Here is a 14,787-nt window from a genome sequence, read left to right on the forward strand (position 1 = left end):
GAGGAACAGCAGCACCGATAGCGGCTGGCAGAGGAGGAGCGGCTCCTTGAAGGCGAAGGTAGGGAGTTTGAGGCTTCCTCAGAATGAGCTGTCATCGCTGAAGTTAAACGACGACAAGCTGCTGTTCCTGTACTTTGGGAGTGCGTGGTCAAAGTACAGTGGGAGGAGGTGAAGGTGGACTCGGTGCGCGCGCAGCATCGTATTAATATTTACAGGGATTGGGAAGGGCAAAAAATAACGATGCAGGTAAAGTGATACATAAAGGAAGGTGGGAAGCAGTCAATCTGTTCAAGTCCAGAACACATCCATACTCGCGTGATAGTGCAATGGGCCAGTGCCCAAGAGCAGCAACGTAAATGCAAGTTATTCACTCATCTGGGGGGCAGCAATCGGGGACAGTCAATCTAAACTTGAATCTGATTTTATTTTATTTGTTGAAGATCAGTATTTGTATGTTATAAGAGTCCTGACAGAGAAACAGACCAGCCGATTTGTCCGTGAGTGGTACGGGAGCAGGCAAATGCAAGGAGCCCTAGAGGAAGAGGATGTGCCCACTCTTGTGGATTGGTTATTTTGGAAAGTACGTGCCCTCCTGGCACGAGCAAAGTGAAACCAGAAATGTCCACGATGTAAACACAGGAATTGCATTGAAGTTACAAAGTGTGAAGAAAAGGGATGGAAGTGAGTGAATGAGGCAGCCTACATACAGGATAGTGAAATGGTTGTTTACAAAGACAGTTGATTGTTGGACATTTGGTAATTAGCAATGGCGAATGTTGAAAAGTGTAAACACGTGAAAAGTTAAGCTAAGATAACTTGCTTGAAATTTAGTTTGTCTTGAATATTGGCCTGTCAAATATAAATTGGTCTGTCCCAATGGAAAAACGTGGATTAACATGTTTAAATTATTGAAATTTAAATTTAAATTAAATTATTGAAACTATAACTTTCTGAATCTATGCCATACCAAATGTAATATAAATCTCCTCCCCTTGTCCATTCAGCTTCAATTTTTGTCTTCTGTTATATTTATCTTCCCTCTACTTGCCAGGATGGATAAAAAAAAGCCCTGGATAACTAATGAAATCGGCTTTCTTTTCTGCTCTTTGGTGTACAGTTTCTTTGTGTAAGGTTTCGAGTAGAGTAAAGTATTCCAGATTGCTTTATAGGAGTGATTCTGAGCTATATTGGGGCAATTATTGGGCTAATTAGGGCAGATGACCATAAATTTTACCTGTCTCCCTAAATAAAGAAAGAGAGGTGACAAAGGAGGTTAATTTCAGATCTTGTGGTCTTGCCAAATTATGGCACAATGCTGCTAGTGGAGAAATACATAAAGGGTCAAAACTAGAAAAGCACAGGTGTCTCAGAGGGCAGATGTTTCAGTCTTCTGGGCTGTTGCTATGTTAGAGAAGAAGAGGGATGGGTCATTGAGGAATTTGAAAACCAGGACAAAACATTTGAGTTGCTGTGTTATGCAACCAGAGATTAATTTAGGTCAATGACCACAGGTGATAAGGTGCCAAAACTTGGAATGAGTTTGGAAAAGGACAAGTGAGTTTTGAATGATCAATTTTATGGAGAATGGATTGTGAGAAGTGACCAGATGTGTGCTGAAATACTTGTCTGGGGATAAAGAAGCTGAGGATGAGGGTTTCAACAATACATGAACTAAGATAAAGGTGGAATGAGGTGATGGTATGGACGTGAATGCAGGCAGGTTTGGTGATGATGCAACATTGGGGTTGAAAACTTGTCTCAGGGTCAAATATGACCCCAAAGTTGTGAGCAACCTGTTTCATCCTCGGAGAGAAATAGAATCAGTGAGAAGGAAATAATGTTTTCGGTGGGACTGAAATCTGTGGAGTAGATCCTCCTAATGTTTGGTGTGTCTTGCTCTATTTAGTAATTGGCTTGTAGTAGGAGTCAAATTTCCAGGTTTTCTACTACAGTTGCGATCCAAGGTGTGAATCTACCTTGAATAATTCCATGTTTACTGTCTGTGTCTTAATTGGCATTCTTTAAGGTCTGTTTTAGGGCTTGCTTGTAGCAAGCTCCAACTACCCTATTCTTTCACTCACTTTATTACTTTGTGCTTTTTCTTGGGAGACAGCCTCACCAACCTCCTCGATATCCTATTTACCTGACTAGGCTGTTTCCTTTGATTATGTAAAAGAGTTACATCTCACTTCCCCTTCTCCTTGCTGGTCTGTTCTTTTGCAATGAGATCATGGCTTTCATTAAAACTTAGCTGATGGCTCCTTTTTTCCCTCCAAAGCCACAACAATGGCAACATAACTTTTATCACTATGTTATACATTGGTGTCTCCTATAGTTCTGACAGGGCATTTGTTTAAGAGGCTCATCGAATGCAAATCCTACTTGTTTAAGACAATTAGCCTCAACTTGAGTTTTTTTACCTCTTTTTCCTTAAAGGTCTCTTTATTGATTACTTCACACTCCCATTTCTGATTTTGCTGCCTTCCTAAACATCTTTGTGTAATTTCTCCCCTTACCATGCCATTGTCTATGGCCTTTCTACTCTCATGAAATATCTCCCTAAGCATGACTCTCCTGCCTCTCCCATTGTGATTTCTTTGTGATTAATTTAGGGCCATTTCCTATTCATGTTTTCATCAAGTTTGTGTAACAAGAATTTTTCTTATCTTGGGTTATCTCTTTGGGTTACTCAAAATACTTAGAGGAAGTTGTTTAGAGGAATAGAAGAATTGCTATTACAGAATAGCGATTCTGTACTTGTCCTCACTTTTGATTCCATTTGGATCCTTTTATAGTGTAAATCCTAGAGGTTCTCTCGATACGGTGCTGATCTTTTTTAAATCCATTATGCTTTTCTGCATCTCTGTTAGGCCTTATCAGACTTTCAGCTTGGTCTGCATTTTCTTATCTCTGTCTTGGTTAATGCTGTACCGCCTTCTTGAAGAGGTCATTTTGATAATTTAGCATTTCTTTAATTTGAGTGTTGAGTTTTTTGATGTATACTTCGGCATCTAAAAACATTGACCTTTTAAGTAGTATTCAACATTTTGTAAAATATAAACAGAATACATTTCCTCAGTTCAGCATTCCTATTCTTAGCTCCTGGAGTGTGACATGAACCTGCAATCTTGTACTTGGGCAAGAATGTTACCACTTGAGCTGAAATAACACAATTAGGATAAGTCAACTTAAATGTATGTGTTTAAAGTCATCTTTAGAAAACATGCTGTATAAAGGTTTACAAATAAATACTTTTGTATCATGTTGTTCCTGACTGTATGAAATATGTACATTTTGTTCTTGGTATTTTTCATTAAATACCAATGATGGATTAAATATGAATAATTCTATTTCACTTTTTTGAAAGTAAGCCTTCTCATTGTTCTGTCACCATGTCTCAGTTGCTAGGAGATGCTGCACAGTGGCCCAGATAATGTGTTGTTTTTTTTCCCATTTTCCTTTCTTTCCAGTGTGATTGTTTCTGGCTTCTATTCAACACATCTCTTGTAACATAGGAAAGTCAGCAAAGGGTGCAATATTCAAACTTGCAACTTACTCTTCCATGTAACCATATATGAAAGTTCCTGTGTGCATTTTCATTTCTATGTGGTCAGCCTAAATTATTCTCTTAGCATCACTGAACATTATGAACATAATAATGAAGTTTACGCATTAACATTGAAACGAGTAGCTCATTCTCTCAGTTAGATGGGCACAGCTGTCAGCATTCTTGTCTCTTATAGGGTTGGAGCAGTCATTTAGGTTGACACCTTGATGTTAGTATTAATGGTTTATTGTACAATCTTTCAGAGGAGATATTGAACAAAAACTCTACTTGGTTTTATTTTGGTAATTACCATGCTAATGGTTGTCTGAGATTGTTCTGGGACCTCTCTGTAAATTGTTTGTCATATTTGAATACGTAAGTGTCTGCATTTCAAAAAGTAATTCCTTAGCTATAAACTAGGAATGTTCTGAGAATGTTATAAGGATGTAATTTCTCTAATACATTGCATTTAATGACCACCATAACTAGTGGTGTGATCATGGGTGTTTTGTTGGTACAACTGAAGAAAATGCTTTTTGTGGCCTGTGAATATATTATATAGGATGAAAGCTTGTAGTGGTGTTTGGTGAGGGTAGAGTTATGTGGAGGTTGGAGAAATGGCAATGGGGAACTGCTGGTGTTTACTTAAATTTCTTTTCCTTCCCACAAATGCTGCACTGAAGTAGAGTACTGAGGTATGCACTTAAATGGCATGCTTTCTTGGGTCTAGTTTTGATTTACCAATTTAAATTGATGAACGTTGTACAATGCACCTAATTTCAGAGAGTGGAAATTAGCTTGGTTTATTAATTGCATAATTTCTTACTATACGTCCCAGATGAAGGCTTCAGTGTGACCAACATTATTAAACTGGAGGAAATGAAGGAGTAAGTATTGATCATTAGTCTAGAATTTGTAGTCAGCAGTGCATTATCCATTCTCACAACTAATGAAAATATTGTCAGCAATTTCACCCAGGGGAAACTTGCTGAAAGAAATCATCCCAAACCTCAGTACAAGCAGGGCCTTCCACGATACAAGTACCACACTGTTCGGGTTGGGGGTAGGTGGTGGTGCAGGTTGAACAAATCCTGCTCTTGACAGCAGGGGAAATTTTGGCATCTCAGTTAAGCCATGCTCTCTGTCTTCGCCGACTGCCAAAACTGTCAAAAATATTTAATCTTTATGACACTAGGAGATATTCAGAAACATTTCAAAATATTGAAACTTCCAGTGATAACTACTTTTACAGCAAATTGTTTAAAAGTGTAACTTTTGGGTGCATCGACTCAAATAGTCCAAAATATAGAATATTATGGGAAGCAGGCAAGGAGATTGTTGGCGCCATGGCAGAGACATTGACAAACAAAGTTACAACAGGTGAGGTATCAGAAGACTGAAAGATAGCTAATATCTACCTTCATTTAAGAAGGACGGCAGGGATAAGCATGGAAGCTAAAGCCTTACATCGGTGGTGGGAAGGTTATTGGAAGGGATTCTGAGAGACACGAGTTAGCTGCTTGTGGAAAGGCAAGGGCTGATTAGGGATAGTAGCATGGCTTTGTGCTTAGGAAATTATGCCTGATGAATTTGACTGATTTTTGTTTTGAAGAGGTGACCAAGGGGACTTGACGTGGGCAGGGCGGTAAACATTGCCAACGTGGACTTCAGCAAGGCCCTTGACGAGGTCCCGCATGATAGACTAGTCTGGAAGATTAGATTGTATAGGATCCAGGGTGAGCTAGCCAATTGGATACAAAATTGGCTTGGTGGAGGAGGAAGAGGGTGGTAGTGGAGTCTTATTTTTCAGATTGGAGGCCTGTGACCAGCAGTGTGCTGTAGGGATCAGTGCTGGGTCCTCTGTTGTTTGTCTTGTATATTAATAATTTGGAAGAGCATGTAGGTGGCAGATTAGTAAGCTTGTAGATGATACCAAAATAGGTTGTGCAATGGACAGTGAATAAGATTGTCAAAGGTTACAAGAGAATATTGATCAACTGGGAAAGTGGGCAAAGGAATGGCAGATGGAATTGAACACAGTGAACAGCAGGGCCTTGGGGAGTGATGTCAAACAGAGACCTAGGGGTACAAGTACATACTTCTTTGAAAGTAGTGACGCAGGTGGACAGGTTAGTAAAGATGGCATAAGGTATGCTTGCTTTCATTCGCCGAGGCATAGACTACAATTGGAATGCCATATTATAGTTGTGCAAAACATTGGTAGGCAACACTTGGAATATTGTGTGCAGTTTCTGCTACAGGGAAGATGTGGTTAAGCTTGAAAGGGTGCAGAAAAGATTCACGAGGATGTTGCCTGCCTTGGAGGCTGCGAGTTGTAAGGAGACATTGGATAGGCTGTGTCTTTTCATTGGAGCAAAGGAGGCTGAGAGGTGATATGATAGAAGTGTGTAAAAACAAAACAAAATTGAGGCATAAATAGGGTAGATAGCCAGAGTCTGTTTTCCCTGGGTAGGGGTGTCTAAAACTAAAGGGCATAGGTTAAAGGTGAGAGGGAGGAGGTTTAAAGGGGATCTGAGGGGTAACTTTTGTGTATAGAGTGCTTGGTATCTGCGGTGAGCTGCCAGAGGAGGTGGTGGAGGCAGCAACAGTAACAATATTTAAGAGGCATCTGAACAAGTATTTGAATGAGCAAGGCGGAGAGGGATGTGCAATTAACGCAGGCAAGTGAGATTAATATTAATAAATGGTCAATGTGGGTCTGGTGGGTCTGGTGGGCCTATAACTCTGTATCTTGGTGGTGTTTTACTGTTTTGAGGCAAGTGGTTAGAAGTTCCAGCCAGTTCTCCAGCATGTGACTTTTCAGAAAAGGCTACATATTGTGCAGTATTTACTTCCTGAGCAGTTATAGCAACTCTGTAGCTTTCATCTCTGTCCATGTTTGGCCTTGCAACATAAGAACACAATGTAAGAAATAAAAGTGCAAGTAGGTCAATTGCTGCCCCGCCCCCCCCCCCCCCCCCCCCCCCCAACTTGCTTCAGTAGACAGATCTTTACCTCAGTGTTTTGCTAGTGGTGTGATCATGAGTGTTTTGCATGTACACCTGAAGAAAGTTTTTGTGGCCTTTGCTTTGCTGCACTATCCCCATAGCCTTTGTTTTCCATAAAGATCAATAGATCTTTGATTATGATCTTGAATGTACTCGCCTACTAGGCCTCCAGAGCCTTGTGATTTGTATAGGTCACCCAGATTCCTTTGAAGATCCCAAAACCTTTCAATCTCGCAACATCACAAAAAATACTCCACCTACCAGTGGATTCCTCACATTTTTCACATCATATGCTGGTTGAATGGATAGGTTTATTGGAACATATCCTTTCAGCCAGCATTCCTTATCACATCTTTGTTGCCATTGCCATTTTTTTTCAACCATCTATTTCCCATGCTTTTCAGAACTGAATCCTGTTTTTAAAAACAAAAGCTCACTTACAAGTCTTCTATCCACAAAGTTATTGAGGAGGTTGTCAGCAGTTGTTTAGACTGCCTGCTAAACTAATGTGACATGTAGCAAAGGTAATGTGGCATTATTATCAGTGTCCAGATTAGTTGGGTTTATTAAGCACTCCAAGGATCTGAAAGTTTGTTTCCAGAGCCTGTTCTCATTTGATGCTCTTCAATAATCAAATGAAACTTTTAAAAGAATAAACGAGTTATAGTGTACAAGGACCTTACACTTTCATATATGGCAAAATTATAAGTGAAGTGAGGTATTTTTAAACTTGGTGGGAAAAGTGTTCCAACTGTGGTTAATGACAGAAGTTAAAGATGAAAGCTATTAAATTGAAAGGACGATGTAAATAAAATTGAACTGGAATTGGTTTATTGTTCTCACATGTAGCAAGGTACAATGAAAAGCTTATCTTGCACACCATTCATACAAACACAGGTAGCACAACGTAAAACGATAACAGAATGCAGAATAAAGTGTAACAGCTACAGGGAAAGTGCAGTGTAGGTAGACAATAAGGTGCAAGGTCATAATGGGGTTTGATTGCAAGGTCAAGAGATCATTTTATTGTACTAGGGAACCATTCAATAGTCTTTTAACAGTGGGATAGAAGCTGTCCTTGAGTCTGGTGGTACATGCTTTTGGGCTTTTGTATCTTCTGCCTGATGGGAGAGGGGAGAAGAGAGAATGTCCAGCGTGGGTGGGGTCTTTGATTATGCTGGCTGCTTTACCAAGGCAGTGAGGAATATAGACAGTCCATGGCTGGTTTCCATGATGTACTGTGTCCACAACTCTGTAGTTTCTTGCGGCCATGGGCAGAACAGTTGCCATTCCAAGTTGTGATGCATCCAGAAAGGATGCTTTCTGTGGTGCATCAATTAAAAATTGGTAAGGGTCAACAGAGATGTGCCAAATTTCTTTAGCCTCCTGAGGAAGTAGAAGCGCTGGTGTGCTTTCTTGGCTGTGGCATCTACGTGGTTGGACCTAAACAGGTGATGTTCACTCATAGGAACTTGAAGTTCTCAACCCTCTCAACCTCAGCAACGTTGATGTAGACAGGAGCATGTGCACCACCCCACCTTCCTGAAGCCAATGACCAGCTCTTTTGTTTTGCTGACATTGAGGGAAAAGGTTGTTGTCATGACACCGTGTCACTAAGCTCTCTATCTCCTTCCTGTACTCCAACATCGTTATTTGAGATACAGCCCACTACAGTGGTATCACCTGCAAACTTGTAGATGGAATTAGAATAGAATCTGGTCATGCAGTCGTGAGTGCATAGGGAGTAGAGTAGGGGGCTGAGGATGCAGCCTTGTGGGGCACCAGTGTTGAGAATAATCATTGCAGAAGTGTTGTTCCCTATCCTTTCTGATTGCAGTCTGTTGGTCAGGAAGTCAAGGATCCAGTTGCAGAAGGAGGTGTGGAGTCCCAGGTCTCAGAGTTTGGTGATGAGTTTGCTTGGAATTACAGTATTGAAGGCAGAGCTGTGGTCAATAAACAATAGTCTAACATAGGTGTCTTTACTGTCCAGATGCTTCAGAGATGAGTGTAGGGCCAGGGAGATGGCATCTGCTATAGACCTCTTTTGGCAGAAGGCAAATTGCAGTGGGTTGAGGTTGTCTGGGAGGTTGGAGTTAATGCACGCCATGACCAGCCTCTCGAATTGTAGGTCTGAAGATTGGAAAAATTTTTAAAGTTACAGAGAAAAAAAGTTTAAAAAAAATACAAGTAAACTAGCAAGAAATAAAACAACTTCTGCAAGTGTGTAAAAAGGAAAAGCGATACAAAAGTAAGAACTGGTGCCTTAAAAGCTGAGGTAGAGAACAGGAAATGACAGGAACATTGAACTAGTATCTTCCATCAGTTTTCAGTGGTTAGTGAAAGCGTACCAAAAATAGGTAACCAATGGACACATGAAAGCGATGGACTTAAAAGATTTACAACTACTGAAAAAGTAACTGGGAAGCCAATAAGGGTTAGGCATTGACAAATCCCTGACGACCTGATAGCCTCTATCCTGTGATTCTAAAAGAAGTGGCTACAGAGCTGATGCATTGATTGTGAATTCCTAGGTTCTGTTTACAACAAGTATAATATCTGAGAAAAAGGAACTACAGGCCAATTAGCCTAACGTTAAAGCTCGTCGATTATTACAGAAATGATAACTCAACACCTAATATATTTTATGATTAGGCAGAATCAGTTTGTATTTTTGAAAGGGAAATCCAGTTTAACAAACTAGAATTTTTGTAATATTACCAGCATAGTGTATAAAATGGAACCAATATTTAGTAAAATATTTGAAATTGGAATTGGTTTATTATTGTCACTTGTACCAAGGTACAATGAAAATCTTGTCTTGCATACCGTTCATATAGATCAATTCATTATACACTGCATTGAGGTAGTACAAGTTAAAACAATACAGAATGCAGAGTAAAGTGTAACAGCTACAGAGAAAGTGCAGTGCAAGTAGACAATAAGGTTAAGGTAATAACCAGGTAGATTGTGAGGTCAAGAGTCCATCTTATCATACTAGGGAACCATTCAATAGTTTTGTAACAGTGGGATAGAAGCTGTCCTTGAGCCTGGTGGTATGTTCTTTCAGGTTTTTGTATCTTCTGCCCAATGGGAGAGGGGAGAAGAGAGAATGACTGGGGTGGGTAGGGTCTTTGATTTTGCTGGTTGCTTTACCGAGGCAACAAGAAGTATGGACAGAGTTCATGGAGGGGAGGCTGGTTTCCGTGATGTGCTGAGTTGTGTCCACAACTCTCTGCAGTTTCTTATGGTCCTGGGCAGAGCAGTTGCTAAACCAAGCTGTGATGCATCCAGATGGGATGCTTTCTGTGATGGATCGATAAAATCGGTGAGTGTGAACGAGGACATGCCAAATTTCTTCAACTTATTGAGGAAGTTGAGGCGCTGGTGAGCTTGCTTGGCTGTGGGATCTACATGGTTGAACTAGGACAGGCTATCGGTGATGTTCACTCCTAGGAACATGAAGCTGTCAAACCTCTCTACCTCAGCACCATTGATTTGGACAGGAGTGTGTGCACTGCCCCCCTTCCTGAAGTCAACGACCTGCTCTTTTGTTTTGCTGACATTGAGGAAAAGGTTGTTGTCATGACACCATGTCACTAAGCTCTCTGTCTTCTTCCTGTACTCATTGTTATTTGAGATCTGGCCCACTATGGTGGTATCAACTCAAACTTGTAGATGGAATTAGAGTAGGATCTGGCCACGCAGTCATGAGTGCATAGGGAGTAGAGTAGGGGGCTGAGGACGCAGCCTTGTGGGGCACCAGTGTTGAGAATAATCGTGGTGGAGGTGTTGCTACCTATCCTTACTGATTGAGGTCTATTGGTCAGGAAGTTGAGGATCCAGTTTGCAAAGGGAAGTGTTGAGACCTAGGTCTCAGAGTTTGGTGATGAGCTTGCTTGGAATTATAGTATTGAAGGCGGAGCTGTAGTCAATAAGCAATAGTCTGATGTAGGTGTCTTTACTGTCCAGATGCTCCAGTGATGTGTGTAGGGCCAGGGAGTTGGCGTCCGCTGTAGACCTGTTACGGCGGTAGGCCGAAATTGGGTCACAACTGGAGATATGGTGGTAGGTGAGCATAAGGTGAATTTAAGAGGTAAGTTTTGAGGAGTATCTATAAAAGCTAGAGTGACTGAGGAGCTTTACAGAGTGAATTCCAGAACTCTGCTGAGATGGTTAAGAGATAGGTAGTAGTGGTGGAGTGAAAGAAATTGGGATAGACTAACAACAAGAGTTCTTGGAATGTTGCAAGGCCTGGAGAAATCACACAATTAAGGAAAGGGACGACCATGGAGGAAATGTGAACTCAATAAGAATTATAAATTTTGAGTTGGGTTTTTATGGAGTGAATGAATGTTAGCAAATACAGGGATGATATATTGAAGGGCTTGGTGTGAATAGTGTACAGACAGATACTTCAATCAGCTCTTCTTAATGAAGCATTCCTGCAGTACAAATGGAGATTGCATGAAATACAAACAAGTTTTTATGGCAATTTCTGCCACAGTGCTTTAAGAAGAAACATAATTATTTCACGTATTTCTTTCAGCACAAATGAGTAATCTCGGAAGCAATACAAATTGTTGGACTTCCTCTCAGCTTGCAGCTGAGGAAGCCAGTCCAGCCAAAGGGCAGGGCAAAGAAAAATGATGTTAATAGTTAAGTAATCAAAGCTGATAAGCAGGTCATACTGTAAAGTATTGTGTTCAGTTAAGTACAGTAAAACTCTGTTAATCTGAAATGCTTGGGACTTTGGAGCCCACTGGCAGATTTTCTGTTGCTATTGGATCTTATTCCTATTAATACCCCAAATTTAAATTAACGTGTTTTAGATTTACACAGTAGTATAATATATTTTCCAGAGAACCAAGTGAGTTTAAGTGGATCACGGGAAATGGGACCCTAGTGAGTTTAAAGGAAATGCAGGCAAATTTATGCTGAGCCACTGGGATCTTTGAATGATCAGAGGGTTATTGGAGTTTAATATATTTTTATATAGCCTTTTTTGTCTTTGGCAACTCTTTGATATATTGGTATTGGTTTATTATTGTCATTTATACTGAGGTACAGTGAAAAACCTGTCTTATGGAGAACACTTATTGTGGAAATTGTGCCATTTCATTTTTGGATGCAAAATTTGGATCCATCAGAGAGAAGTGACTACTCTTGCACTACTTGCATGTGTTCCTGGATAAAGTTACATGATTGAAAGTGTTGACAGATAGTTGATTAAGCTCTTCAAGAGAGCTGCCAAAGTGCTCCAAAGAATTGTCTTTTAAATTATTATTCTATTAAAAGAACTACATATTTGATTTTACTGCCGTGAAAACTGAACATTATGCATGCATGTTCTTTTCAACCATGACTAAGGGGTAGCTTCTTTGCCTCTTGCCAAACAGACAGCATGTTTTGTGTTTTCAGAAAGGTTATGTGTATCCCAGGCATCTGTATTATTTGAATGACTAAGTTCATGGGTTTGGGGATGTGAGTAGAACTATGTAAATTAATGTGATTTAATGTTGGTTTTGTAATACTGCATGAAACAATCAATCAACTGTGAATGTGTTTAACAAATTAGAGGAGGTTTGCAATTCATCCTTTGATCATCTTATTTTGGATAATATGTTTTATTTGTTTTTCCTTGCCTCTGGGGGGGAGAAAAGATAAAAAGCTGCTGAGTGAGTCAAGCACAAAGTTACACAATTAATTCTGAGCACAAAGTTGGGTAAAAGGGCTAAGGAGCACAATATTACAGTGGAACTGCACGACACTATTGTGCATCCTTTATTCAGCAATTCCATTCTTGAATGCATAGTGGTTATACATATTTTGTTGAGGAAATTTGTGAATGCAGGGGAGTTTTCATTCATTGACTGGAATCTCTGGTTTCCAAGGAGATGTGATATAGGAAAGGAGACACAAGTGATTGCAGATGCTTAAATCTGGAGCAAAACACAAACTGCTGGAGGAATTTAGCTGGTCAGGCAACATCTGTGGAGGTAGAGGGATGGTCGATGATTGGAACAGCAAGTCATTTAACAAGTTAAGTGCTTGATGTGCATTTGATTTCAAGGCCACACTGACAGAGGATTATGAACTAGATGTTTTTCCAGTAAACATAGCAATATTTGGTTTGTAGCCATAAAGGATACAAAAAAAAATGTTTCTTTGTTTTTATTGCTGGCAATAGGAAGCAAAGTTCCAACATAATCTCTGATTTTTCTTTTAAAGTACTGGCACCCCTCTAAACTGATTGTTGCAATTCCTACATTACAAGCATGACTATATAAGTATTCTTCAATTAACAAATCGAATTTTGACTCTTTTGGGGTACATGTCTTTGACTTGCAAATCTATTTTTCACTGTAACAAATGGTGTAAAACTATACCAAACACCCATAGTACATTTTGCCCAGCCTTTTGGAATTAATGAAATATTTAACAGGAATGCATTCCTTTTGTAAATTGAGGAATGGCCGTATTTGGAAGGTACTTTTTGGACTGTAGAGTGATAAACATTCGGCTAGGATGCTATAATCAATGCCTGCATTCCTTTTAGTCCATGTTAGTCCATAAAATGGAACCTTATAGCCACAATAAAAGTCATCCATTTAGTCCCCAATGAAATTGAAACTGATTTGAGATCAAACACCATACATGTTCTTGCCCCATATCTCTTAATAACTTTGGTTAATGTAACTTTCAAGTATGAAATTGCTGGATTTAACAATTGACCTAACATAAATTATTTTTTGTATTTGAATTTCTAACTTCTATTTCATTTTTGTAATTAGAAGAGTAAATTAGCTCCTGAGACGCCTGCCTCTGACTTTTACACCAGGTCCCCTTGTCCTAGACTCTAACAAAACAGAAATACTTTGGGTGCCATGCCCATTTCCCATAATGTCTTGAAAACTTCAAGTGATTCCTTTGAAGTTCCAGGCAACATAATGCTTGTATAATTTCTCATTGTAATTTACAAGACTGAAGCCTGAACAAGGAGTTAAATCTCCATTGTAACCAAGGCTGAGGCACTGCTCCATCTCAGCTGCTACCATGGCTTTACAGTTCTGTCACAGAAGTTCTGTCCACGGTGATATAATGGCCAGTGCTCCAATATGCATTTTGACTATTTTCTGTCCCTGTCCATCTTATTTCATAGTGTTCTTCCCTTCCCAAAACCTTCACTGTTTACCTCTTTACTCATTTTACATTCGAATGATCTATCTTGTACAAAGTGTAAAAAAAACTGTTTGCCACAATTTTGCCCATTGACTTAATCTACTTTGGAGAGACAAAATATTCTGCAGATGCTGGAATCTGGAGCAAAACACACACAAAATGCTAGAGGAACTCAGCAGGTCAGGCAGCATCTATGGAGGGAAATAAACAGTTGACATTTCGGGTTGAGACCCTTCATCAGGACTGGAAAGGATAAGGGCAGAAGCCAGAATAAAAAAGTAGGGGGAGGAACACAAGCTGACGTGTGATTATGTGAGAAGGGGAAGGAAGGTGGTGGGAGACGGGGGATGAAAGGGAATGATGCCCTCAGCCCACTCTTTTCCCCCCCCCCCACCCCGACATAACAGGGATAGGGTTCCACGTCCTCACCAACCAGCCCACGAGCCTCTGCATCCAGCACCTCATTCTCCACAACTTCTACCATCTTCATTGGGACCCCATCACCAGGCACATGTTCCCCTCTTCTCCTTTCCCCCTCCCCCACCCCCAACTCCGCTTTCTGCAAGGATTGCTCTCTCTATGACTCCCTTGTCCACTTGTGCCTCCCCACTGATCACCCTCCCGGCATTTATCCCTGTAATTGTTCAAAATGTTGTATCTGCCCTACACCACCTCCCTCACTACCACACCACCATTCAGGGCCCTAGGCAGTCCTTCCAGGTGAGGCAGTGCTTCACCTGCGAATCTGAGAGTGTCATTTATTGTATACATTGTTCCCAGTGTGGCTTCCTCTACATCAGTGAGACCTGATGCAGATTGGGTGACTGCCTCATTGAGCACCTTCGCTCTGTCTGCCACAATAGCCAGGATCTCCCGGTGGCCAGCCATTTCAATTTCAATTTCACTTCCCATTCCCATACTGATAGGTCTATCCATGGCCACCTCTACTGCCACTTTGAGGCCAGATGCAGGTTAGAGGAGCAATGCCTTGTATTCTGTCTTGGTAGTCTCCAGCCTGACGGCATCAACTTCTCTAACTTCCGGTAACCACTC

General features: G+C 40.5%; 1 protein-coding gene across 1 annotated transcript in view; it reads left to right on the forward strand.

Annotated features, from left to right (window-relative positions):
- The first annotated feature begins 619 nt into the window (after window positions 1-619).
- LOC127570201 (tyrosine-protein phosphatase non-receptor type 3-like) overlaps window positions 620-14,787 on the forward strand; it is a 143,986-nt gene continuing 129,818 nt past the window's right edge. Inside the window, 1 exon segment of the mRNA XM_052015470.1 lies at window positions 620-681. The gene's annotated coding sequence lies outside the window, so the exon portion shown is untranslated.

This window comes from Pristis pectinata, chromosome 5 (genome assembly GCF_009764475.1).
Source record: "Pristis pectinata isolate sPriPec2 chromosome 5, sPriPec2.1.pri, whole genome shotgun sequence".
Taxonomy (NCBI): domain Eukaryota; kingdom Metazoa; phylum Chordata; class Chondrichthyes; order Rhinopristiformes; family Pristidae; genus Pristis; species Pristis pectinata.